This window comes from Oryx dammah, unplaced genomic scaffold, assembly GCF_014754425.2.
Source record: "Oryx dammah isolate SB20612 unplaced genomic scaffold, SCBI_Odam_1.1 HiC_scaffold_7, whole genome shotgun sequence".
In the NCBI taxonomy this organism is placed as follows: Eukaryota; Metazoa; Chordata; class Mammalia; order Artiodactyla; family Bovidae; genus Oryx; species Oryx dammah.
This window is the reverse complement of record NW_024070191.1, coordinates 1,281,721-1,308,513: the sequence shown is the minus strand read 5'-3', so window position 1 is coordinate 1,308,513 and position 26,793 is coordinate 1,281,721. Positions and strand designations below refer to the sequence as shown.

Below are 26,793 nucleotides of genomic sequence, written 5' to 3'. Positions count from 1 at the left end.
TCTGATTTCTGTGCACATATATCTGTGTGTGTGTACATCTATGTGTGTGCACATCTGTGTGTATCTGTGTGTATCTCTCTGTATGTACATCTGTGTGTGCATCTCTCTCTGATTTCTGTGCATACGTATCTGTGTGTGCGTCTCTCTGATTTCTGTGCGTACGTATATCTGTGTGTGTGTGTGTACATCTGTGTGTATCTCTGTGTACATCTGTATGTGCATCTGTGTGTGTACACATCTGCGTGTGTGTGTGTGTGTATTTATATTTCTGTCTACCGTGATGTTCTGACATCTGGACTCCCCAGACGCCACCGCACCAGTCAAGGGCCCACCAGGAGCTGCCCACGACCTGTGCCAACTCCCCTGGCCAGGCCCAGCCTCTGCCACCTGCCCTGCCCCCGGAGGGGACACTCCTCTGCCTGGATACTATGGCAGATGCTCAGAGATCTGTGGATCAAATCATAGTTTCATGCCAATTGTTCTTGAACTAGTCCCACTATGGGTGCCCGGCAGCTCAGAACACCCCTATCGCCCAAAACCCAGAGAGATCACTAGAACAGGCCAGTCTCGTGTTCACCCCACCCTGCCTTCCTTTCCCAGCAAACCCCAGGACAGGCCGTGGTCTTCGTCCCCCTCTGTCCTGCCCTCTGCCCCCTGACCACCGGGCCCCGCCTCCAGGCCCTGTGAGCGCCATGGGCTTTGTCGTCCTCCGTGGCCACACCTGCATGACCCTCAGAACAGAGCCCGGAGCCGTCTGGTCCCGCAGTGGTCAGCTTCCAGCCCCACAGGGTGAGGACCAGCTCCGACAGGAGTGGGCCAGGCAGATGGAAGGAAGCCTCACCGTCCAGAGCCGAGCCCCATGCAGGGGCCGTGCAACCCTGAGCTCTGCTGAAAGGCAGCCCCTCTCAAGCCTTCACCTTGTCCCCTGGGCACTGTGCTCTGAGCCAGCACCTCACTTCATGGAGCTCTGTCTTGAAATGGGGGTTCCCTTTCCCCTGTGACCCTGAAAAGCTCTGACTAAATAACTCGAGCTCGCCAGGGGAGTGGCTCATACAGAGGCCCCTTCTCTAAGGCTGGCGGACCGCGGGGCCCCGGGATAAAGAACCAGGAACAGGGCAGTAGGTTCTGACCCTGGCTCCACTGTTTATGAGCGGGAACCCAAAAGCTAGAGTCAGGACAGAGGTCAGCTGAGAGGAGGGCAAGAGCCGACGCGGGGCTGCTGGCTGGGGGTCTGCCCGGCTCATGGGACCGCGGATTCCCAGGAGCGGGCGAGCCCAGGCCACTCCACGGACCTCTGACCGCTGCGTCCAGGCCTTCAGAGCTGGGCCGGGGGCTCAGACCGCCCGCGGGCTCACCTGTTCCTTTCAATCACGCAGGGCGCCCCGGGCACCTGTCCAGGGCCTGCCCTCACTGCCCTGAAGGGCCAGCTGCGGGCGTCTGACATGCCCAGGTGCCCTAAGCAGGTGCGGAACCACTGAACATGCCCGGTACCCCCAGCTCTAGGGCCCTGCGACCCTGAGAACAGTGGTTTAGTGGTTTCCTTTTCCTAACCAAGGGAACATAACTGAAAGCGTGTGAACGTCTCCTGTGTGCTGCAGGTGGTTTTAACTGTGAGCCAAGTTAAAAACCAAACCAAGCCCGGTCATCCTGGAGAGAAAGCCAGGAACGGACCAGCACCTCCCATGCCACGTCCCCGGCTCTGACTTCCCTGCTGCCCACCAGGCAGCACACGGACACGTGCGGTCCTGAGGGGCCGGGCAGAGGGCCCGGGATGGTGGGAAGTGGAGACGCGAGGCCGCAGCAGAGTCGACCACCCGCCTCTGAGGACACAGGAGAAGCCAGGGTGGAGGGGAGGGTGGCTCCCAGCACCCAGGAACCAGGGAAACCACCGGCCTCCAGAGTCACTGACGGGCAGCCTCAGCCTGGTTCCAGGTCCTCACGCCTTCCAGGATCTGTGCTGCGGTCAAGGCAGACACTGAAGCTCCCAGGCCAGACAGAGCTGAGGTGGGACCCATCAGAGACACGGATGCAACTCCCTGTGCAGACCTGGGACCCGACCCCAGGACTCTACCCCAGGACCCGACCCCAGGACTGACCCCCAGTACTCGACCTCGGTACTCCACCCCAGTACCGGACCCCAGGACTCCACCCCAGTACCCGATCTCAGTACTCCTCCCCAGTACCTGACCCCAGGACTCCACCCCAGTACCCGACCTCAGTACTCCACCCCAGTACCCAACCCCAGTATCTGACCCCCAGTACTCAACCCCAGTACTTCACCCTCAGGACTCACCCCCAGTACCCAACCCCAGTATCTGACCCCCAGTACTCAACTCCAGTACTTCACCCCCAGTACCTGATCCCAGTATTCCACTCCCCGTACTCAACCCCAGTACTCCACCCCCAGTACCCAACCCCAGTACCTAGCCTTAGTACTCTACCCCCAGTACTCCACCCCAATACCTGACCCCTAGTACTCCACCCCAGGGACTCGACCCCAGGATTCAACCCCTGGGATCTGACCCCCATACTCCACCCCCAGGACCTGACCCCAGTACTCCACCCCAGTACCTGACCCCGGGACTCCACCCACAGGACTCAACCCCAGTACTGCACCCCAGGACTGGACCCCCATATTCCACCCCCAGGACTCAATCCGAATATACCCACCCCACCCTGGTCATTGCTCAAGCCTGCCCGAACACACCCTCCTGCACAGCAGCCTGCTCAGAGCTTCTGGGCAGGTTGGGCAGGTCCAACCTCTCACCCTGGGCCTCAGGGACACACAGGTGAGGTGACTCATCTGAGCTATGAGAGGACAAGGCGAGGCCTTGGGTTGGAGGTGGTCTGCAGGAACCTAGTCAGTGGCCAGACAGCCCCCAGAACCCTGAGGTGGCACTGCTGCCCTTTGGCAAGCAGCTCCCCAGGGTGCAGCTGGGCCCTGCTCAGGAAGGCAGCACAGACCAGAGGGTGGCAGGCAGAGCTCCAGCAGCTCAGCGCCTGCCCCCCACCCCCACCACACCCCTCACCTTCTAGGCAAGGGTACCCGGGGCCAGCTGGTCCTGTGGCAGCAGGCTGGCCTTACCTCAGGCCCCGGCTGGAGGTCACTGTTGCTTCCCCCTGCAGAGCCACACCCAGGAGCACAGACCCCCTGCTCTTTCAATCCTGGGGGGCTCTGGAGTCACCCCACTGCAGCCCCTGCTTCTGGGCAGCCAAGGCCCCGCAGCAAGGGGAAGGGGCTCCAGGGCTGGAAAGCCCAATTCTGCCCCACAGGCCTCCAGTTTCTTCGGGAAATCAACCTATGTACAAACTTCGTCTCACTCTTTCACAAGATTCGGTGGTTTCGGCCGCTTCCTTGCACTGGACCAGGCGTTTTAGGAAACTCAGGAGGGTTTCCGCAGCCCCGTCCCGGGAACCGGGGTCTTGCCACCAGAGCTGGTGTGAGCTCCCGCCGTTCACTGGAGGCTACACTGATCCAAAACTTGGAAATACATCAGAAAGAGAGAAAAGTAGGCTTTCTTAAGGCACCCTGGGTCACCTGCAAGCCCCTGAAGGTCACCTGACCTTCCAGGGCACACAGCAGGTCTGTTCGGCAGGGACTGTGCTAGTGAGATCAGCCAGAGGCACCGATGAGGTGCAGCATTCCTGGACTATCCCCCGCCCCAACCACGGACCCAGAGTTGGTTCTGTCCTCTCTGAAGGTCTTTCCTCAGTGAGTTAGTCCAACCTGATCTGTGCTCCCTGTTTGTTCAGGAATTACGCCTCTGTATTTTGAGAATTATACTTCGGCAGCTTTTAAACACTTTTTTTCCCAAAATTTAAAGACATGCTCAACATGGTAAAGCAATCATACTTCACACACACACAAAACGAATATCACTGATTTGAGGATGCAGAGCAGAGCTTGTGTGAAGACATGCAGGAAGCTCCCACTGAGTTAAAGATGGGATGTGGCAGCAACTGATGGCTTGGAGAGAACCAGCCACGTCTTTAAAAAAACTGGTCAATTTCCATCTCACCTTGTGCAGCTCTCCTCTTTTACTTTTCAGTACTTTTCACCTCCTAAAAAAGCTCCTATTCCCTATTCCACCCACAAAATTGCATCCCTTTAATCTGCAGTGTGAAAGAGGTGTTCTCCAAGTTTTAAAGTGGTACAACCCATTTTATGTCAACATTTAACGCAGAATAAACTTAATTTTTGACATACAAAAAGTAAGTAAGAAAACACTTTCAATGAACATAATTCAAAAAATATAAACAAGTCCTACAGCCAGCACGACCTGGTCTCGGTTTGCCTGCCAGTGTCCTCTCGGACCGCCCGCGGGCTGCACCCCTCACACCGCGGCCCGAGCCCCGCGCGGCTCAGCAGCTGCCGGAGCGACCTGACCACTCCCCGCCCACCTGCGGAGAGGATGACCTGTCCCTCTCCATGCTCACCTGAGGAAGGAGCGACTTGATCCTTGCCGGCCCATCTGCGCAAGGGGCAATCAGACCCCCGTGCGGCTCACCCGAGGACGGCGCGACCTGACCACTGCCCGGCCCGCCTGAGAACAGGACGACCTGACCCCCTGCGCGCTCACCTGAGGACGGGCGAGCCGGATCCCGCCCCAACAAGTCCAGGCCTGGCTGTCAAGCACCGCTGGCCGCACCTGGTGGGCGCGGGGATCCTCAGCGCGGCGCTGGGGCTCTCAGATCGCCAAGGAGACGCGGACCAACTGGAGAACCCGGCCCCGCCCAGCGCCCACCAGATCACCGAGGTGTCACGACCCGCGCGCCCGGCGCCGCGCATGCGCGTCCGGGGGCGTGGCCTCCCGGCTGTGGGCGATACCAAGGGTGCGACCGGGGCGGGGGCGCGGGCCGTACCACCTCGAGGGTGCGCGGGCCGTACCACCGCATAGAGGAGGCGCGGGCCGTACCACCGCATGCAGGGGGCGCGGGCCGTACCACGAGCGTAGGGTGGGGCGGAGCTCTCCGGCCTCTAGGGAAGCAGCCGGGGACGCGCCCTTCACGGCCCAGGTCGGTTCCCCGGACCGAGATGGACCAGGAAAGGGCCGCCGGTCCCACACTCGCCAGGAACGCGGCCCGGCCACGCCTCGGTTCCGCCGCCGCGCCCCGCGGAGACACCCGGCGGAGCCCCGGCGGCCCGCAGTGACCCCCCGGCAGAGGCCGCGGGCGCAGTTTCGCTTCCCCTCGGGCGGGCAAGTGACCAGCTCCCTACAAGCTGGCCCCGCGCGCGCCGGGGCAGCCGGGTCCGGGCGCCGGCCGGGCGCGCGTGCCCGGGGCAGGGACCGCACTGCTGCCCGGCGGCTCGTGGGGCCGTGAGGTCGGCAGGTGAACACCCCCTCTCCCCGGCCTGTCCCCCGCGCAGCGTGGGGGCCTCGCCCCGGGCGCACGGGGCCGGGCTCAGGAGCGCCGGGACCACCTCCCGGCCTGGAGCCAGGCAGCCCTGCGCCCCGGATGGAGCGGCGGGGAGAGGCCGTGAGACCCCGCTGACCCGCGGCCCCGCTCACACCTGGCCGCCCGCGTGCTCCCGTGTCCCCAGCAGCGCCCTCCCCGTGGTCTCATCCCCGAGGCTACCTCCAGGACACTTGTCACCGCTGGGCATCCTGTGCTCTCATGCGTTTGGCCTAGTTCCCTGTTGATTTTCTGACTGCGGTGTTAGTAGCCCCTGGGCCCGTGCCCCGCACCTCCGCGGTGACCAGTGCGGGTGCGGCAGAAAGAGCCCGTGGGGTCCGGTGGGAAGCGGCCTCTGCCTTCCCGCCCCACCCTGACCCGCTGCCTGAGGCGCCCGCGGTCGCTTGACTGAGATGCGGGAAGGCCGCCCAGCCCGCAGACTCTGCAGTCTTCCTGCCCCTGTAACCCGTGAGGAGAACCACGGCCTCAGCCACCTCTCAGGACTTCTCTGAGGATGAAATAAGACGTGGAATTATCAGCGCCCTTAAAGTATCAACGATTACTGTATCCCTCCAGCACACTGGAGGTTTCCACTCACACTCGGGCTTGGCTCATTAGTTTAGGCTGAACCCCGAGTCCTACCTGTCCTGTGGAAATAGATGTGAACCGCTGGGAGAGCCACCGCCTCTGCCTCCCGACCTTGGCCCCGGAGCGGCCCCGGAGCACACGCTCCGTCCCCGCGCGCGAGGCGGTGACCAGGCCGCCTTGCAGAGGAGGAACTGGGGTCGGCGGCGCCAGGTAATGGCTTGCTAGTCACACAGGCAGTAAATTCCTCAGAGCCTTCAAGGGTCTTGTCATCTGCTCTACTATCTTTACAGCATCCTGATAAAAGCAGTCATGTTTTCCAAAAATTACAGGTGTAACTAGTGATAAATAACCGGGGGAATTGAGACTGAATGAAATGCCCCTGATTCCTGCCCTGGATCTGTCCTTCCTGGTGAGGCACCTGTGTTCCCGCGGTCCACCTCCTCCCACTTGGACCGCTGTCCCTAATGTGGGTGGAGAGAGAGAGAGAGAGAGAGAGTGTGTTGTGTGTGTGTGTGTGTGTGTGTGTGTGATCAAGCTAAGCCCTTTGTGTAAATGGTCAATTCGTATCTCTGCACGCACACTCCCCAGCCAAGCCGGGGTGAGGGTAACTGACTGGTCCCATTTCCCACAGGGCTCGGGGAGGCCGAGTTTGGGGGTCCAAGCTGTGAGGGTGTAGAGAGGAGGACTGAAAATACAACTTGTGGAGGAGGTGGCCAGGACGGCATCTTTCTTTCTGACCATATACGCAGTACACGCTCATTGTTTAATCAAGAAAAAGACAGGTTTTTAGAAGACAGTAGCAGACCCTGGGAGGGGGCGGGGGTGGATTTCTCCTCTCTTCCTAAGAACCAAGGGAGGGAGGGGAGGGAGGGATCTCTGCAGTTTTAAACCCGGGAGTCACTCTCCCGAGTGGAGTGACTCTGGAATGTTACACTGGAGAGTGGCACCCCCACACCCTGCTGCCAATCAAGAGCTGCAAGCACTGGACCTGTGCTGGGTCAGAACCAAGCACAGACTCTGGGTTCTGGCTATGCTGGCGATCGGGGGTGGGGGGTGGGGGCCCAGCTTGAGCCAGGCTGCCCTCCGTCCTCAAGGCCCGCCCTCGGGTCTGTCCTTGCACCTTTAGTTCAGCTTTAGCAAAAATTCCCCACACTGAATATCTGATCAGATTCCTCGGCCCCACCTCCCCATGTTATCACCTGGGCCTCCCTGTTAAGTGTCCAGTGAGAATGCCCTGACCCTGATGCTTCCTCCCGGGAACATCCGGTCCCCCAGCCCCCACAGCCACCCTGCTCCTTGGCTGTGACCCCACTTGTCCCTGTTGTATTTGAAGGTGAGCCCAGTCTCCTCCCCACTGCCCCCACCACGCAGGCCTCCAGGTCCCCACACAGGTCTCGTGGTGCCTTGAACTGGAGCTGCTCACTGTGTTTCAGCAACTAGTCTTGACAGGGTCAGAGTGAAGGGTCAAAGTGGGCAATTAAATAATTCATCCCACTCGGGGGCTGTGAGTAGAACAATACGGGAGACCCCTGTAGGTTCATGATCTCTCAAGAGAGCAGGCTTGCTGAGCAGCAGAACCGTGTGAGAGACACACGAGACGCCCCCAACAAAAAAACAGCGGTGACGTGAGACCCACATCCTGCCCCTGAGCTCAGCAAGTTAGGGATCCCCAGGACGTGCTCTCTGCACACACAAAAGCGGTAATTGTGGACCTTGCTTGACCATGTAGAGTCAAGAAGGCTCCCTTGCTCAACCCGGAGGAGGCGCTGATGATGGAAGCATGACCTCTACTCAAGAAAGACAAAGAAGGGCTCCTCCCCTCCCCACTTTTCCTCCGACTGTAAAACTGTAGCCAGTGCGTTCTCAGGGCATCTCCTATTCTAATAAAGCACCTCTTACCTCCCACCTTGCCTCTCACCCCATTCTCTCTGCTCCGAAACATAAAGGACTGTGTACGGGAGCTCTTTGAAGCCCCCGAAACGGCACCTACTTGGTTTCAGTCTCATGAATACTAGCTCCTTAACAACTGTGGCAAAACAAAAACTTCCTGGAAACAAAAGACATTTATCACAGAAAAATGTACCTTCCTAGAGTCATTCCTTGGAGAAGGCAATGGCACCCCACTCCAGTACTCTTGCCTGGAAAATCCCATGGGCAGAGGAGCCTGGTGGGCTGCCGTCTCTGGGGTCGCACAGAGTCGGACACGACTGAAGTGACTTAGCAGCAGCAGCAACAGAGTCATTCCTGCTCCTATGAGTATTCATTATGTCCATTTCTTTCTCTGCAAAGCATATTTTTGAACCACCAGCCACGGTGCCTATGGCTTGGATCCAGGAGTCTGAAAACATGGTAAAGGCTCAGGCTGGGGTCTCAACTCTTTCTCGCTAGTTTTACTCCCACTGCTCCGGGACTTCGGAAGGCTTGATTAACCTCTGAGCCACAGACAGGAGAAGATGAGACTGGTCTAAAGTCTTTTCCAGGGACTTCCCTGGTGGTCCCGTGGCTAAGACGCAGTGCTCCCAACACAGGGGCCAGGGTTCCATCCATCCCTGGTCCGGGAACTAGACCCCGCATGCTGCAACTACGAGTTTGCGTGCTGCAGCTAAAACCCGACATAGCCAAATAAGTAAAATAAAAATAAATATTTTTTTTAAAAAAGTCTCTTTGGGCATCCAGGCTTCTGCTCCTTGAGTGTCAGCTAAGCCGGTTTGCCTCTGGTGCAAATGACAAGCTGGAAGCTAATGGCTGTCATTATCTTGGCTTATAAACAATCCTTAAGTCTCCCCTGGCCAAACACACCACTGTAACAACAAAACCGCCTCGAGAAAACTGCTGGTTCTAGCGCTGCAGAGTCCGGCTGCTTCCGGGCCAACTGAAGTACACCCTCAGCTGGAACAGCCCCCTTCAGGGCCAAGTCTGGACAGTCTGGGTTGTCACGGCATGGGGGAGTGTGCCCTGGGTGCTGTACTCCAGGAAAATGAAGCACAGGAAACGTCAGCACTGCAGGGGCCGGGGGTGGAGATGCCCTAGTTACAAACAGAAACCCTGCGAGACACACCCCCCAACCAGTCGGTCCAGTTCCACCTCTCAGGTTTGGTACCAGATGGAAATCAGGTGACCTGGAGGGTCAAGTGCAACTGTGAGAAATGCTGGATTCATACCACAGAGAGATTAATGACCTTGATCTCTCACCTCGGTTATTATTTTACAGACAAATTTACAGACTCAAAATTTGCCCTCCATCCCCCGCCAAACAGAGCACGAGGTGATACACAGGTCAAATACACAGGCACGTAAAGAAAACAGGATTGAGTGTTCCCAATGTCAGGTAGAATATTGTAAGCAGGCAAATTCCAAAAGTAACCCACTGAGACAGGATGTGCAAAATCGCCAAACAGCAAAAACCCACCGGAGAGTTTTCAGTTTTTTCCCCTGGGAACTGCGGCGTTGGACGCAGAGACAAGGATGTAAGACTGGGGTCAGCTGAGCAGAAACCACAGCCACAATTAGGAGACAGGCTCCCTACTCGCAGGCCTTTCTCTCTTTTTACAGTCACTGAGCCAGAGGAGCCATCAGAGCTGTCTCGCTCACCAGGGCCTGAGGACCCTGGATGACCCGACCACCACCATCCTCTGACAAAGTCCTCTGCTCAGTGACTCTGGTCTCCATAATTACTTGGTAGGCATGGGGAGTGTCACAAGCAAGGTCTGAGTCACTCTGGACAAAAGTCACCCAGTACAAGGGCCAGGGGACGCCCAAGCGCCACTCGGGGTCATGGTCATGCTCAGCGGGGGCGGGGTGGCCTGGCCCCATGGCCAAACTGGAGCCCAGCCGGCAAACCTGTTTAGTGTGAGTTGTTCCAGGATAAAGACAAGCAGCAGGACAGAGGACGAAGCCTCCAGACGGTCCAAGAGGGGCTGCTTCTGCCTTCACCAGGGAGGACTCACCAGGTTAGGGTGAAATGACACGCACTGACCTCAGAGTCACGTTTCCCAAACAAGACTGCAGACAGGGCTTCCCTCGTGGCTCAGTGGATGAGAATCCGCCTGCCAACCTGGGGACACGGGTTCTATACTTGATCCGAGAAGATCCCACATGCCACGGAGCAAGAAAGCCCACGCGCCCCAAGCCCTGGGCCCACGTGCCCCGGAGCCCGTGCCCCGCAACCAGAGAAGCCACGGCAATAAGAAGCCCGCCCGGCGCTGCTGGAGAGCAGCCCCCGCTCCCCACGACCAGAGAAAAGCCCATACAGAGACACAGAGGCAGCCAAAAATAACAAATAAAATTTTAGTAAACTAAAAAACCCCTAAAATCTGCAGACAGGGCAGCTTTATGTCTGGACACTGCCAACTGGTCTTCTGTTCTTTTCTACCAATAAATATTAACCATGAAAATCAACGAGCTCCCAACCTCCAAGCTCCTGGGAGCAACCTTCCTGTTAGTACACAATTTTCTTAAGAAAAAGGGGCTTTCCTGATAGCTCAGCACAGCTGGTAAAGATTCTGCCTGCAATGTAGGAGACCCCAGTTGGATCCCTGGGTCGGGAAGATCCCCTGGAGAAGGAAAAGGCTACCCACTCCAGTATTCTGTCCTGGAGAATTCCAAGGAATAGTTCATGGGATCGCAAAGAGTCGGACACGACTGAGTAATTTTCATTTTCACTTAAGAAAATAACAGGATGCTCTGAACTTGTGTTTACAAGCATCAAAAAAAGAGACAGGGCCTAAGCTTAGGGCAGTCACTGTCATAGAAAGCAAGAACACCCACACAGATGATGCTTTTTATCAAGTTTGTTTCATAAGCATTTTTAAACGTATTTATTTCTTTATGGCTGTGCTGCGTCTTCACTGCCGTGTGGGCTTTCTGCAGCTGCAGCGTGCAGGCTGCTCACTGCGGTGGCTTCTCTCTTGCAGAGCACGGGCTCTGGCTGCTAAGGCTTCAGGAGCTGTGGTGCATGGGCTTAGCTGCTCTGTGGCGTGTGAAATCTTCCTGGGCCAGGGATCGAAGCCGTGTCCCCTGCATTAGCAGGTGGATTCTGAGCCACTGGACCACCAGGGAAGTCCAGGCATTTTTTTTAGTATGTGCTCCAAGTGAACAAGTAACCACGGCCATTTCAAGTAACCACGGTCCATTCCGAAGGGAGAAGAGATTGCAATAAAACAATGTATTCTCGGTTGAGAAAGTAAGTCTTGGTTTAAAGCTATGTTTGTGTGTTAAGGATGTTTTTTATTTTCTGTATTTATAACACTTTGATACCTTGGGGCGTGTCCGACCAGGAAGAACCGCCCCTCCCAGACTGAGGAGACCACGTATAAACTACACAGCTCCCCCACCTGCTCCATCCGGCTCTCCGGTGACACTAGCTTCCCAGACGGGTGCCCTAATCAGCAGGACAGACTTGTCAGATGGTGGGGGCCCCTGCCCGGAGCCAGATCCAGCGAAGTGGTTCAGACTCAGCAATCCCCTGCCCGTCCTGCCTTTCCCAGGGGGACCACCATAAAGGTCTGCACTCCTTCTGTCTCCCCGCGTGACCCCGTGGGGGGCCCACCCCCTGTCCGTGGGCTGTGCAAACACAGCTGTCCTCCGCCACCACAGCACCTCCCCGGCTGCCTGTCTGACCTGCGCAGAACAAACCCAGGGCACATCTGAGGCAGTTTGCCAGAGTTCACACCTACATTTTCAGGTGGATGGTCAGTTCTTTCAACCCTGTGAAAAACTAACAACAAAAAGACCCAAGAGCGAAACAAAGCCAGTGAGAACAAGAACGCTTTGAACTTTCTGCTGAATTTAAGGCGTGGGGTGAGGTTTAGTATCTGCCTCTGTTTCTTTAAAACGCAGCTAGTAATTTTCTCTGCCACTCAGACCTGCCAGGGGGCTGCACCAGGGTGGCTCTCCTGGGTCGGAGTCATTTAAGTCCTCCCCGGCTGGTTAGTAAAGAGCTGGCTCCTGAGCTGCCCCCGGAGGTCCTGTGTCCAGGGCCTGAAGCGCTGACCTGCTCGCTGGACACCTGGGTGACGTCTGCTTCCCTCACAGGGCCCCATGGGATGGTCAAGGTCATCTCCTAGGTGACCAAGGCCCTCAGACCAGCAGCGGCCAGTCCACGCTGGGAAGTGTGGCTATTCTTGCTCTTATTCTCCTTCACAGATGCTTGGGTACCCAGTCTTGTTTGTACTATGTTAAGAGCCGAGGCTGAAGGTTACTGCTGAAGTGATTAAGTTCTTAACTGAACTGCATAATGAAAAATTAATTGAAATGAGGAACAAATAAGGTCTGAAGAGCTTCTGTCCTCGTGTCTTCTGCTGAAACACGACTTGTAAATTCAAATCAAGCCACCTCGACGATTTGCTGGGAATTAGAGCCCATGAGCCGCTGAGACAAGGAGTCATCGCTGGGCGGGTGCTGCTCGGACACCAACACCACCATCTCAAACACAAGCTTCCACTTAGCTTCCAAACGACCACTGTGGCAACAGATGCTAACTTATCAAGGGCAAAGAGCAGGAAGCAGGGGCGGACTCGGGGGGACCCGAGGCTGGGCTGGAATTGGGGGTGCAGCTGGGAAAGTGGGGCGATATGAGGACTTGGAGAGCCTCCGGGGACCTGACGGGTCAGGGAGGGCAGGGGCTGCCTGGATGAATCCCAGAGAGACTTCTGTTTAGGCCAATCTGAGCTTAGCCATGGGAGGCACAGTTTAAACTGTGACCTTTGTACAGAATTTTGCACAGTCTTGTCTGTTATTTTGTCAAAAACGAGGCTGAAGCATCTCGGGGCCCGTGCGGAATGTACGGGCAGGCTCCGGGCCGGCCCCGGGCGCAGGGGCGCGTTGTGGGGGTTTCCGTGTGAGCCCAGCAGCCCTGGAACCCACGTCGCAGAGCCTCACTCGCTGTTCTCTGTGTGCAGCAAGGCAGTCTCTGGGGTGGGACGAGCAGTGACATGCGGCATCTCTGCTCTGTCCCAGGAGCTCCTGGTCCAGGAGGATGTGGAGTCCTGCCCCAAGGCCACAGGTGCGCCTGGCACCAGCCACAGAAACAGAACCCAGAGCCAAGGTCACCTCCCAAGCTGACGGAGCTTTTTGACTGTTGTCAAAAGCCCACTAATCATTGCTAACAAGCTTCCTGACTCCCAATTACCCAAAGACACCCACTCTAGAAACCATCCTACAGTGCCCCAGCCAATCACCTAAGGCCAGCCTTCCAGCCTTAGTTGGTCTTAAGGCTATAAAACCAGCTATTAGGCTAAGAAAACTGTCAGCTTCCCCTGGTCTGTCAGGAGGTCGGCCCACTGCACTCGCAGAGTCCACTTCATCTGCCCTTTGCTCTTAATAAACTCACTCCCTTCTGAAATGTCTAGAAATTCCTTTCCAACCCACACTCTGGCTGTCTCAACAGAGAAGACGACACACCTCAGCCAGTTCGTCCCGTAAACAGCCTGCTCCAGAGGGCGGGCGCGTGCCCAGCCCACACGCGGACCCTAACCCTGGGTGAGGGCAGGTGCTGGGAGGGCCTTGGGGGAGATCACGAGGCTGGAACCTCTGGATGGCATCCGGGCTCTGATGCCAGGTGAGGACACGGGGAAAAGATGCCACCGATGGAGCTGGGGAGGAACCGCCTGTCCTCCGCAGACATGGGAGCTGGACGTCGTCTGCAGAGTGTGAGAAATAAACATCGGGGGATTAAGCCCCCAGCCCCTGGGAATCTGCTGCAACCGCTGGAGCCGGGGCAAGGGTGCAGCCACTGTGTGCCCGTGAGTTACCTCTGTCTGCAGCTGTGACTCTACTCAGAATGTGTACATATAGTTGTATATGATGTGGAAGCAGCACAGAGAAACTGTCCACCCCACTGACAGGTGCCCACTGGGAAACCAGCACGCGCTCGCCTGCCTGACTCACGACTTGGTCCCTCTCGCTTCGGGGTCGCGTCAGCATCCTGGGACCTCTGTAACCCAGCACATCTCGGGCGGCCTAGAGCAACAGGAGCTTGTTTTCTCACAGATCTAAGACTAAGCCCCCTGGGAAGGCTCGGGCTGGTCTGCACTGTTCCCAGACCCCCCTTTCCATAAGGGCACCTGTCATAGCCCATTAGGACCACCCCCCCCCCCGAGCATTTTAACCTGATGACTACTATAAAGACCCTATTTTGAAATAAGGTCACATTCTGAGGGGCTGGGGTTAGGACCCACCATGTCTATTTGGGGAGGGGGCAATCCAACCTGAAATGGGACCCTTCTCTGAAACACATGGATCCCACCTCATCCAGGTCTCCTCTCTCAAGGCCTTGTTCCACTCACCTGTCACAGAGAAAAGGCGAAGAGGAACGGGCTTTGCTTTTCTTTCTTGAGAACAAAGCAGATGGAGAGAAGAGAGCAGGCCTGATGGCTCCCGGCTTTCACTTTGTTCCTAACCTGTAGACTGTAAGTCAGTTCGCTTTTTTGCCCCCTAACTCTGCATGCGCACCTAAGAGGCTTTGCCTCTGTGCTGATGACACCCCATATCTGGTGCTCACCTTTCAGCACTCTGCACAGACCACGGCTTCTAGTTTGTCCTTTTTGCATTACAGAAAGCACCTCAGGACAAGAACACAAAAGACAATAGAGCCAGTTTTGGGCTAAGGAAGTCAAGACACCCCCAGCCCCTGTGGTGAGTCTCCCGGAGCTGCACCTTGACCTCTGACCGCCGGCTAAGGGGACTACGGCTCAGTTTAGAGGTCTTCTTGAAAAAGGAGATCCTGACGGAAAGTACTGCTTTGGGGCAATGGTCCAGGTTGAGTGGGACTTGGAAGTCATGTTTGGGCAAGTCTCCACCATACAGAGAACTCTGGAAGCAACTGGAAACTAGCATTCAAGGGCTCATAAAAATAAAAATAATGACATTGCTTTGCGCTTAATTTGTAACTCAGAGAAAAGGTCTTTGCTAAATGCCTCATACAAACCTTTGAAGATATGATAAACTCTAAAATCATAAAACATAAAACTCATAAAATAAATTTCAGTGTAATTAGAAATCTTGTCACTGATAAAATCTTTCAGGTGACAGACCAGATCTTTGGGGAACTACAAACAACTTTCTCTTAGAAATCTTGAAAACCAAAATATAAATACGGGCCACAAGGACCTGAGACTGAGCCTGATTAACTCAATCAGACAAGACTTAAAACCAAGGGGAAAAAAAGTGACAAGTATAAAATTCAAACCGCTGGAATTGCTCCCTCAGCCAAACCTGTCATGGTCCGGGTGCGGGTTGGAAAAGAATTTCCGATGAGGCAAGTATACTGGGTGGGGAAGAGTAAGGCAAACGCCTTCTCCCTGTGGGGTAGGAGGGGAGACAGGTTACACTGCTCAGGAGGACCTGAGATCCATTAACAGTTACAGCATGGGGGCGGGAGGGACACCACAGGTCTGGCCTTTCCGCTCCTGCTTCCAAGACCCTCCTTGGTTTCATCTGCTCTTTCCTCCTTGGGTCACTACAAAACCTTTAAAAAAAATAATAAGCCTCAGTGATCTGAACAAGCAATTTTAATGTATTTCAACCGTTCTTTGTAAAATAGTAAACTTATAATGTAACATCTGGTTCATAACTCTTTGTTTTTAAAGTAAAGCCCTGAGATCTCTAGTTTTGCCTGCTTCTGAATACATTATACATATGAGATATCTCTACCGTTGGAAAGGAGTATCAAAATTAAATGTATAAAAAACTCTATTAAATTTAGAAGTGATCACTTACAAATTAAATATAAAGAAAGTGGCATAAATGACTGATTTCAGATTCACAGGAACTGGAAAATATTCCATATAAAGTTGATATCTGGTATTAAAGTTCACTGATCTAATTGACATGTGGTTAAGAGTCACAAAATTAAGTATAATATTTTACCGTACCTAGGTTTAATAAATATTTTATTTGTTACATGGAAAATAACTTCATATAATAAAACTTTAAATGTAAATGAGATAAGAGCTTTGGAATAAACACTTTAATATTTTTTAAATGTCTACTTAAAATGATCTGGTTGCAGGGAGAAAGCTAATTCTGACTCCATGTTGGAAACTGTTTCCTTGACTTACTTTTTTGTTGCTTTTATTACTATAATCATATACTCAATGGCTTGCCCAGAGGACCCTGCCCCTCTGCTTGACTGTAAACTAAAGCGCCTTTGTTCAGCTCTCAGAGAGTTTATCCCTGCCCACCTCTGAACAGAAGAGATTAACACTCCCCTTCTGAAGGCTGGCCATTCCCTTGGGGATATTTCACAAGACTGAAGACCCTTTCGCTTTCCCCTCTCTATTCTGCCCTTTGACTTTAGTTCCTTATTGCTTCTTTCTCTCTGGTCTATAAAAGAACTTGGCATCCAGACTCCAATAAGATGGTTATTTTGAGGCACCAGCCTGCCATCTTCTCAGTTGGCCAGCTCCCCAATTAAAGTTTCTTCCTTGCCTCAACACCTCATCTCTCGATTCATTGACCTGACCTGCAGCAAGCAGAATGAGCTTGGACTCGGTAACAATCTTTCCATGTACTTGGTAACTTAAAGTTATAAAGTTGTATTAATTTAAATTAAATGAGAAAAGTTTATTAAATAGCTAAAAAGCACTGAGACATCAATTACTAAATAAAAAAACTAAAGGTATTTGTCATTGCTGTTCAGTCGTGTCTAACTCTTTCCGACCCGCTGGACTGCAGCACCCAGCAACAACTCTCAGAGCCTGCTCAAACTCATGTCCATCGAGTTGGTGATGCCATCCAACCATCTCATCCTCTGTCGTTCCCTTCTCCTGCCTTCAATCTTTCCCAGCACCTTTTCTAATGAGTTGGCTCTTCGCATCAGGTGGCCAAAGTATTGGAGCTTCAGCTTCAGCATCAGTCCTTCCAATGAATATTCAGGCCTGATTTCCTTTCCTTCCTGGTTTCATCTCCTTGCAGTCCAAGGGACTCTCAAGAGTCTTCTCCAACACCACAGTTCAAAAGCATCAATTCTTCAGCACTCAGCGTTCTTTATGGTTCAACTCTCACATCCATACATGACCACTGGAAAAACCACAGATTTGACTATACAGACCTTTCTCAGCAAAGTGATGTCTCTGCTTTTTAATACGCTGTCTAGCTTTGTCACAGGGCTTCCCTCATAGCTCAGTTGGTAAAGAATCTGCCTGTAATGCAGGAGACCTGGGTTCGATTCCTGGGTCAGGAAGATCCCCTGGAGGAGGAAATGGCAACCCACTCCAGTATTCTTGCCTGGAGAATCCCATGGACAGAGGAGCCTGGCGGGCTACAGTCCACGGGGTCGCAAGAGTCGGACACGACTGAGCAACTTAACTACTACTGCTAGGTTTGTCATAGCTTTATAAAGGTATTTTAAAATATAACAAAAATGTATTTAGAAATAGTAAAGGTAATATAAAAACTATAAATATATTTCAAAATACCAACAAAAGTGTTTGCTGTCACCCTGAGATGTTCTATAAAAAACTAAATATTTTTGGAAATTATCACTGGTGTTCACGCTTACCTGTCCATAAAATGCCAATATAAAAAACAGTTCATAATTGCTTATTTCTTAGTTTTTACTAAAAATTAAGGTGTTCAATAATTAAGGATCCTAATTTAAACATGCAATTAAAGCAAACGAAATAACAAACATTTCAGTATACAGTAAGAAAGTAAAATATATGATTTTAGTAAAAACGACATGAGGAATGGAATCACATTTTATTGAGGAAACAGAAGACTGTGAGCTGCTTGGTTTTATTTAGATGGGAAATGAGAGGCTGATCTGGATACAGAAACTGATGAGAGACTGCGGGAAAAGCTTTATGTATAATCAGGATTAACTAAATTTAGATTTTGTTCAGTAAGCTACTGCAGGACTAGAATTAGTTTCCTTCTGTGTTAGAAGTGCTCCTTTTTGATAACAGATCATGTGAGTTCCTGTGCCCTTAAGTGATCCGTGTTTGTTTTCTTTGTCTTGTGACTTTGGTTAAATAAGTGTTGTTTCAATGACCTATAATCCTGTTGTGTTCTAAAACCTTTTTGACGTTTTTAACAAACTTCCCAAATACCAAAATCTAACTAAAGTTCTTTTAGCCTCCCCCTGACTCTGGGATGGATGCATCAAAAAAAACCTCTCTGAGGCATCTCAGAGAGGAATGTCCAACTGTACATTCGGTATTTTTAACTCAGAAACTATCAGACAACTTGAGGTAAACTATAAACAATAGTGTATGGATAGATGTCATTAATATAGATATTTGAGAATTTCTATGTAGTCTCTAACATCTGATATGTCCTGATAAAATGTTATCAGTCATAATTCTAGTGATTATCCTAAAATATTTTATGTTGCAAAAACATCCAAGTTTTCTGCTAATTGTACTGTACTCAAATCTTTAATCATGCTATTTCAAGTTTTGTCCTTTATAGACAGTCATGATTTTATAGTTTTTACAAAATGAAGATTTTCAAGAAGACTCATAAAAAGAATCTTTTAAACAAATGTAAGTTTCTGATGGCCTTTAGACAATGCCACTGAACTGGGTAACAAATGACAACATTCTGATGGAAACCCTGATTATTGCATGCAGATCAATAGGAATCAGTTACATGGGACAGAATGAATGCGATTTATATGAATATGATGAACACATTTTATTACTTTATGACTTTGGAAAATACCCTAACTTAAATCTTTGTTTTTCAAAAAAACTTTTTCTCTTATGCTATGACCTACAACAAGTTAATAAAGTATGCCTCTATAAACAAAGATGAAACATTTATCTTTTTCTATGTGACCCTGCCAGAATTTAGCTTCTCCAGATGGCTCTCCTTTGGATTTGATGGTTTACTACAGATTACAACGAGTTACACTAATCACACTAATCATTGTTTTAATTTGTTCTGTTTCCAAATCGTTTGTGCTTTTGTTTCCCTACTACACTATGACTTTGTCAATGTTACTAGCTGTATTACTTATATCCTGTTTTATAAGACTGTTGTCTCTTACCATTCCAAGTATGTAAACAGGCCTCCAACAAAAATGATGATGACTAGGTGACTTGAAGCGGTTGATCAGATATGTACTTCTGTATAAGATCTTTGATTGTAACGGTGTAACTTTGGATATGGGAAGAAGCAACAAAAGGGAATATTTTCCTGGACCACAAGAGACAAGTAAGTACAAGTAATCCAGAGAATTCTGAGTACTGTTTTATGATCCAGTCCAGTAACAGCACATTGAATGGCCTGTTAAAGAAATCCTCACAAGACCTGGGAATGAGCATTCCTAGGACCATGGGACAAAATGGTCCTGTACTGCTCCCAAACCACGGTCAGCTTCATGACCCTGCAGGGGCTCTGCCAGCTGGAAATTGGCACTCGCCATCTACCTCTACAAAGATGAAATCATGGCCACTGCAGCTGCTGACCTTCAGCATCCCCTGAAAAGAGTTCAGGGTCAGGAATGAGGCACTCTCTGCTCTGAAAAAAACTGGCAAAACAGGCCTTTAGATAGTTAGACACTTTGGGGAGGAGATTTTTATGAGCCCCGAGTCTTTATCTTCTTATACCTAGAGAAACACTAACATGCCTGATGCTGACAGATGCTTTGGCTATTAAGGAAAAATTTCAACTGAAGTCAAAATAGAATAGCTGTGGCCCCGACACCCAAGGACATGGTGTCTAGGAGACAATATTGTGTGATTGCAGACAAGTCCTTGTGTTGTTAAGAACTTGAGTTTTCTGAGCTGTGTCAGACTTCGGATGCCATCAGCCATTCTCAAAACAAAGTCAGCTAGCAGCAGGTGATTAGACCTTCCTTTTTAAAGAGTCTCTTCTTGTCACCATTATATGCTTAGAAAATGAAATTGCTTAAGACCAGATGTTGACAAGAAGAAAAAAGCACAAGTGTAATGGACTGGATGAACCACAAGCTGGAAACAAGATTGCCGGGAGAAGTACCAATAACCTCAGATATGCAGATGACACCACCCTTATGGCAGAACGCGAACAGGAACTAAAGAGCCTCTTGATGAGGTGAAAGAAGAGAGTGAAAAAGCTGCCATAAAACTCAACATTCAGAAAACTAAGATCATGGCACCCAGTCCCCATTCACACTTCATGGCAAGTAGATGGGGAAACAGTGGAAACAGTGAGAGACTTTATTTTCTTGGGCTCCAAAATCACTGCAGATGGTGACTGCAGCCATAAAATTAAAAGATGCTTGCTCCTTGGAAGAAAAGTTATGACTAATCTAGACAGCATATTAAAAAGCAGAGACATTACTTTGCCAACAAAGGTCCATCTAGTCAAAGTTATGGTTTTTCCAGGAGTCATGTATGGATGTGAGAGTTGGACTATAAAGAAAGCTGAGTGCCGAAGAATTGATGCTTTTGAACTGTGGTGTTGGAGGAGACTTTTGAGAGTCCCTTGGACTGCAAGGAGATCCAACCAGTCCATCCGGAAGGAAATCAGTCCTGAATATTCATTGGAAGGACTGATGCTGAAGCTGAAACTCCCAATACTTTGGCCACCTGATGCGAAGAACTAACTCATTTGAAAAGACTCTGATGCTAGGAAAGATTGAAGGCAGGAGGAGAAGGGGACGATAGAGGATGAGATGGTTGGATGGCATCACTGACTCAATGAACGTGAGTTTGAGTAAGCTCTGGGAGTTGGTGATGGACAGGGAGGCCTGGCGTGCTGCAGTCCATGGGGTCACAAAGAGTCAGACACGACTGAGCGACTGAACTGAATGACCAACAGCCACATTAAAGGTTAGGACCTACTTAAATAAACCTAGACAACTGGCTACCTGGCTACAAGTCTTCTCGAAGTGTTAAGTCTACATTAGGATTCAAGCTTGATTTCCTAAAAAGAGATAAGATCTATTTGGTCTAATATTATTGAGGTTGTCATTCTTCCAACTACTTCTGAGTCCAGACGACTCCATTCCTTGGACAGGATGACCCAGGGACTGACCCGAAGCACACCACAAACAAAACTGCCATCAAATGTAGCTTGGTTCTTACTCCTTCTCTGACCCCTAGTGAAAATAATCCTTTTACGGATATTTGGCCTCTGTTTTGTAAATTACTTGTTAAGTTTTATCTCCTCCAGATGACAACAGGTTTACATCAACTTAATTATGATGCAGAGATTACAGTCCTCCTTAGAACAGATCCTGCAGGAATAATCAGAAAATTCACCCTCGGGCCCCTTGATAAAGCTCCGGGACACCCACGAGGGCCTCTGAGCTGGACAACTGGTGATTGTCAAACAGAACAAAACTAAGGTTTTTTTCCTCAGCTGGACAAGAACCACCCCTATTTCCCTTCCTCCACTGATACAGAGCGAATAAACTGACAGGGGGGGAATTTGTTGCAGTGAAAAGGAAAAAAAAAGAGAGAAATGACTTTTCCTTTTTTCCCTGAGAACAAAGAAGATACAGGGAATAGTCAGCAGGCCTGATCACTCCTAGATCACTTTGCTGTATGTGCTTAGTAGCTCAGTCGTGTCTGACTCTGCGACCCTATGGACTGTAGTCCGCCAGGCTCCTCTGTCCCTGGGAGTCTCCTGACCCAGCTCTCCCGCGTTGCAGGTGGATTAAAGGTTCCTGGTCTGTGGACTGTAACTCTGCTTGAGCTACATTTACACCTGTCATCCTTTGACTCTATGCTAATTACGTCCTGTACCTGGTACTCACCTTTACCTACTCACTGGAAAAGAATCTGATGCTGGGAGGGATTGGGGGCAAGAGGAAATGGGGACAACAGAGGACAAGATGGCTGGATGGCATCACCGACTCGATGGACGTCAGTCTGAGTGAACTCCGGGAGATGGTGATGGACAGGGAGGCCTGGCGTGCTGCGATTCATGGGGTCTCAAAGAGTCGGACACGACTGAGGGACTGAACTGAACTGAACTTGCCTTTATCTCTGGAACTTTACCTTTACGTTTATCTGGCATACTCTTCTCAGCCCTCCCCGCCCAGTTTTTCTCTTTTTGCATTACAGAAGGAAGGCCATGGTACAATACCGGGTTGCCAGACTGCCAACCCCCTGCTACCTAACACCAGCCCAAGACCCTGCAAGAAACAACGCCAGAGGAAGAACGCAAGATCCTTACACCACTGATTTTCATCACTGCCCCCGGCCGCGGGCCCTCATCTGTATGATCCCCCAGACTCCACATGGAGGGGGCCCAGCTCCTGAGGACATGTGCCTGCTGAGTCTCCCCTCTGCCGGCTGGGGACTAAAGCCACCTTTCCATCTCCTCCAAACTCTCTGTATTATTCGTTCAGCTTCGGTGCACAGACAAGGCCAAGATGTTGGTGGCATCACACTCATCACTAGATGATGCTGAGAGCAAAGCTTTGGAGCCAGGAGACCAGCTGCACACTGAGTATTCACACTGCACACATGTGACCAACTTGACAAGCGTCGGGGCTGCATGGCCGCGCCTTCGGGACATTTCACTGCTGCGCCGCAACCTTGGCCTGTACAGAGCTCATACACATTTACGTCGACTCCCAGGACCTTTGGAGTTGACGTTTTTTCTGAAAATAATTGAAAAATGAGCACGTTGCTGCGAGCGCCAGGGCCCAGCGCACCCAGCTGGGCCGCCAGGCAGGCCTGCAGGGAAGGCATGCTCCCCTCCGGCCGATTCCCAGCCGTCAGCAGACATGTGACTCAGGCTCACGCGCCGGGGTGGAAGCCCTGCCTGCTGTGGCCGGCCCTCAGGTCAGGGAGGGGGCAGCTCCTGAGCTGCTGACAGGGAGGGGGCGGTGATTGCTGCTGCTTCAGAAGTGGGCCCCTTTGCAGTCCGCCCGGGAGGGGAGGCCCGATTCTGTTTGGCGTCCTGCACCCCTCCTCTGGGGACGGCAGGGAGCCCAGCCTCTTCCCCTTTCTGGCCTTGGTGGGCTTCCTTTGCAGACAGCTCCCTTTGTTTGGAGTTCGAGGCAGAAGGAGAGGAAAAGGTCAAGTGGCTGTGAGCAGAAAGGGTTGCAGTGAGAAGGAGAAAAAGAGGAAGGAGCTTTTCTCTTTCCTTTCCTGAGAGCAAAGATGATAAAAAGAGCACTGCACAGGCCTGAAGACGTCTAGTTTATTTTTTTTTTTCCTTTAACTGCTCCTGACTCTGAATGTCTGAAACTAAGTTTGCTTTTCTGCCCCCTAGCTCAGCAGGAGCTACAATTCACACCTACATTTCTTTGACTCTGTGCTAAATACTATCCGGTGTTGACACTTACAGCACCCTTCCCTTTGCAGTTACATACTAGAAAGGAGGTCTCAGAGCCACCACCTAACCGCCAGACTTAGTTATTGGGTTACTGACGCCAGTTTCTGTCTGTCTTTGAAACAACGCAAGAGGAAGACATCAGGACCCCATTCCCTTTGTTCCCCCCATCTCCTGTGCAAGCCCCCATCTTACATAAGCCCTGGACTCCTCATGGGGCGGGGCGGGGTGTGGGCACAGTTCCTGAGGCAGGAGCCTGCTGTGTGCTCCTCTCCACCGGCTGAGAACTGAAGCCAGCTTTCTATTTCCTCCAGACTCGGTCTCCGTATTTCTCCGTATTTGGCTTCGGCGGGCAGAGAAAGACAAGATTTTGGCCGGCAACCATTCTAGCGTCCCGTCCATGATCTGGTCGCCGGCAGGTGGCCCTAACAGACAGCCAGGGGCTCCGGCCTGCCTGGTGACTCACTGGGGAGCCTGGGACTGTGGCAGAGAACAGGGCAGAGGCTGCCTTTTGCAGCTGCCAAGGCTTCTTTTGCCTTGAGAGCACTTCTTCTTCTCTTGTCCACTCCACCTTAACTTCCACTCCAAGAAACACTAAATATTGGAGGACCAGAGAGGGGGTCTGGTACATCATCGTGACACCCGCTAGCATTTTCTTAAGTCCCCCAAGGTACACCTCAAGGCCTCTTGACATTTTCCTTTGGAGGAAACTGATGCAGTTTCAATTTGGGTGTTTTTCCCTATGGAAGTGGGGGGCCTGTTTGTAAGGTGCTGCTTTGGACAAGGGTCACAGGCTTAGTGAGACTTGGAAGGCCTGTCTGGGGCAGTCTTGCCATTTGTTTTTGAATTTCTGGGCATTTCTTCACCATCTGCTTCGTTTTCCGTGACTTCCCACTAGCGAGGATTGGTTTGCTGTGTTTCCTTTCTCTTGTGCTGCAGACTTCTGACACAAACTGTGCAAGCTACAATGGGAGGCGCTTTCTCTGAGAGTCCATCTCAGAGTGCCTTAGGGAAAATCCTCAGTGACCGGTTGACCTGAGGCTGGAGATAAACGGGCTCAGCTGGGACATTTACAACCAGCCAGCCTCCTCTTTGCATTTATTGAGGCAAGAGATAGGTGGACTACAGTTGAGGAATTTACAACCAGCCTCCTGTTTGCTATCTGAAATGGAAGTAACAGCAGAATAAGGGTAAATAGCCAGTCTTTCTCTCTTGTAAACACCTTACTGTACTAGTCATGGAAAGGACAAAGAGGAGGCAAAACCCTGGGTGAGCAAAGGTCTGAGGGATCCCCCCTAACCCCTTTTTAGGATAAGGGAGGTACTACAGATCCTACACAGTGCAGAAAGGCTCCTTGGAGTCCAGGTCAGAGGATGATTCCATGAGGTTGCAAAGAGTCGACACGACTGAGCAACTTTCACTTCACTCTCGTGAGTCCTGCTCCTCCCAGAGGCCTTCACTTCAAGACCCATCTTGGCTAAGGTGTGCATGCTCACCCCAGGGGAAGGTCCAGAGACAAATTAATGGCAGGGGGGAGGGGGGAGAGGGGGAAAAGCAAGATGATTGACCTGAGGGAAGACAAAGACCCAGAAAGGAGTTTTTTCTACCTCCTTCAGTTCAGTTCAATCATTCAATCATGTCTGACTCTTTGTGACCCCATGGACTGTAGCATCCAGGCCTCCCTGCCCATCACCAACTCCTGGAGCTCTAACTCATGTCCATTGAGTCAGCGATATCATCCAACCATCTCATCCTCTGTCGTCCCCTTCTCCTCCCACCTTCAATCTTTCCCAGCATCACAGTCTTTTCCAAGGAGTCAGTTCTTCAAATCAGGTGGCCAAAGTACTGGAGTTTCCGCTTCAGCATCAGTCCTTCCAATGAATATTCAGGACTGATTTCCTTTAGAATGGACTGTTTGGATCTCCTTGCTGTCCAAGGGACTCTCAAGAGTCTTCTCCAACACCACAGTTCAAAAGCACTGGTATTCTTCAGTGCTCAGCTTTCTTTATACATCAACTCTCACATCCATACATGACCACTGGAAAAACCATAGGTTTGACTAGATAGCCCTTTGTTGGCAAGTAATGTCTCTGCCCCCTTATAAAGGATTTAAACTTCCCAAAGGCAAGACTTCCTCTGATCTCACCAGTGTGCCTTTCTGCATGTACTTTTCTTCCCAATAAACTTTCCATTTTACTCTTTACTTCTGCCTCTTGAATGGACAGGCAAGGCTAGGGACATCAGCCCTAACTGCTGGCTCCTTTGGTCCACTGGTTAGTGACAGGGCCCACATGGGGTCACAAACAAAGAATAAACCACAGTGATCTGTGAGACTGACCAAACTGTCCAAACGGCATCCAGGTATCTCACTAGTGCCTAACTTCTCAAAGCTGTGAGACTACCAGATTCCAGACCTCTGGCCACATGACCATCCCTTCAGAGAATTTTTCGTTGGTGGGGTATAAGAAGGACTCCTTATAGGAGACTGGAATGCAAAAGTAGGAAGTCAAGAAACACATGGAGTAACAGGCAAATTTGGTCTTGGAGTACAGAATGAAGCAGGGCAAAGTCTAATAGAGTTTTGCCAAGAGAACACACTGGTCATAGCAAACATCCTCTTCCAACAACACAAGAGAAGACTCTACACATGGACATCACCAGATGGACAATACCGAAATCAGATTGATTATATTCTTTGCAGCCAAAGATGGAGAAGCTCTATAGTCAGCAAAAACAAGACCAGGAGCTGACTGTGGCTCAGATCATGAACTCCTTATTTCAAAATTCAGACTTAAATTGAAGAAAGTAGGGAAAACCACTAGACCATTCAGGTATGACCTAAATTAAATCCCTTACAAATATACAGTGGACGTGAGAAATAGATTTAAGAGACTAGATCCAATAGACAAGGGTGCCTGATGAACTATGGATGGAGGTCATGACATCATACAGGAGATGAGGATCCAGACCATCCCCAAGAAAAAGAAATGCAGAAAAGTAAAATGGCTGTCTGAGGAGGCCTTACAAATATCTGTGAAAAAAAGAGAAGTGAAAAGCAAAGGAGAAAAGGAAAGATATACCCATTTGAATGCAAAGTTCCAAAGAATAGCAAGGAGAGATAAGAAAGCCTTCCTCAGTGATCAATGCAAAGAAATAGAGAAAAACAACAGAATGGGAAAGACTAGAGATCTCTTCAAGAAAATTAGAGATACCAAGGGAACATTTCATACAAAGGGGGGCTCAATAAAGGACAGAAATGGTATGGACCTAACAGAAGCAGAAGATATTAAGAAGAGGTGGCAAGAATACACAGAAGAACTGTACAAGAAAGATCTTCACAACCCAGATAATCACGATAGTGTGATCATTCACCTAGAGCCAGACATCCTGGAATGTGAAGTCAAGTGGGCCTCAGGAAGCATCACTATGAACAAAGCTAGTGGAGGTGACGGAATTCCAGTTGAGCTACTTCAAATCCTGAAAGATGATGCTGTGAAAGTGCTGCACTCAATATGCCAGCACATTTGGAAAACTCAGCAGTGGCCACAGGACTGGAAAAGGTCAGTTTTCATTCCAATCCCAAAGAAAGGCAAT

General features: G+C 51.0%; 1 protein-coding gene across 4 annotated transcripts in view; it reads right to left on the bottom strand.

Annotated features, from left to right (window-relative positions):
• Positions 1 to 6,204, bottom strand: part of CLN8 (CLN8 transmembrane ER and ERGIC protein) — a 14,311-nt gene extending 8,107 nt beyond the window's left edge. Inside the window, exon 1 of one of the 4 annotated variants that reach the window (XM_040243201.1) lies at positions 6,037 to 6,204. The gene's annotated coding sequence lies outside the window, so the exon portion shown is untranslated. Of the gene's footprint in view, positions 1 to 4,437; positions 4,561 to 4,580; positions 5,326 to 6,036 lie in introns of those variants that run through there. The other 3 variants (XM_040243197.1, XM_040243200.1, XM_040243198.1) reach the window with 3 other exon arrangements.
• Between the last annotated feature and the right edge of the window lie 20,589 nt (positions 6,205 to 26,793).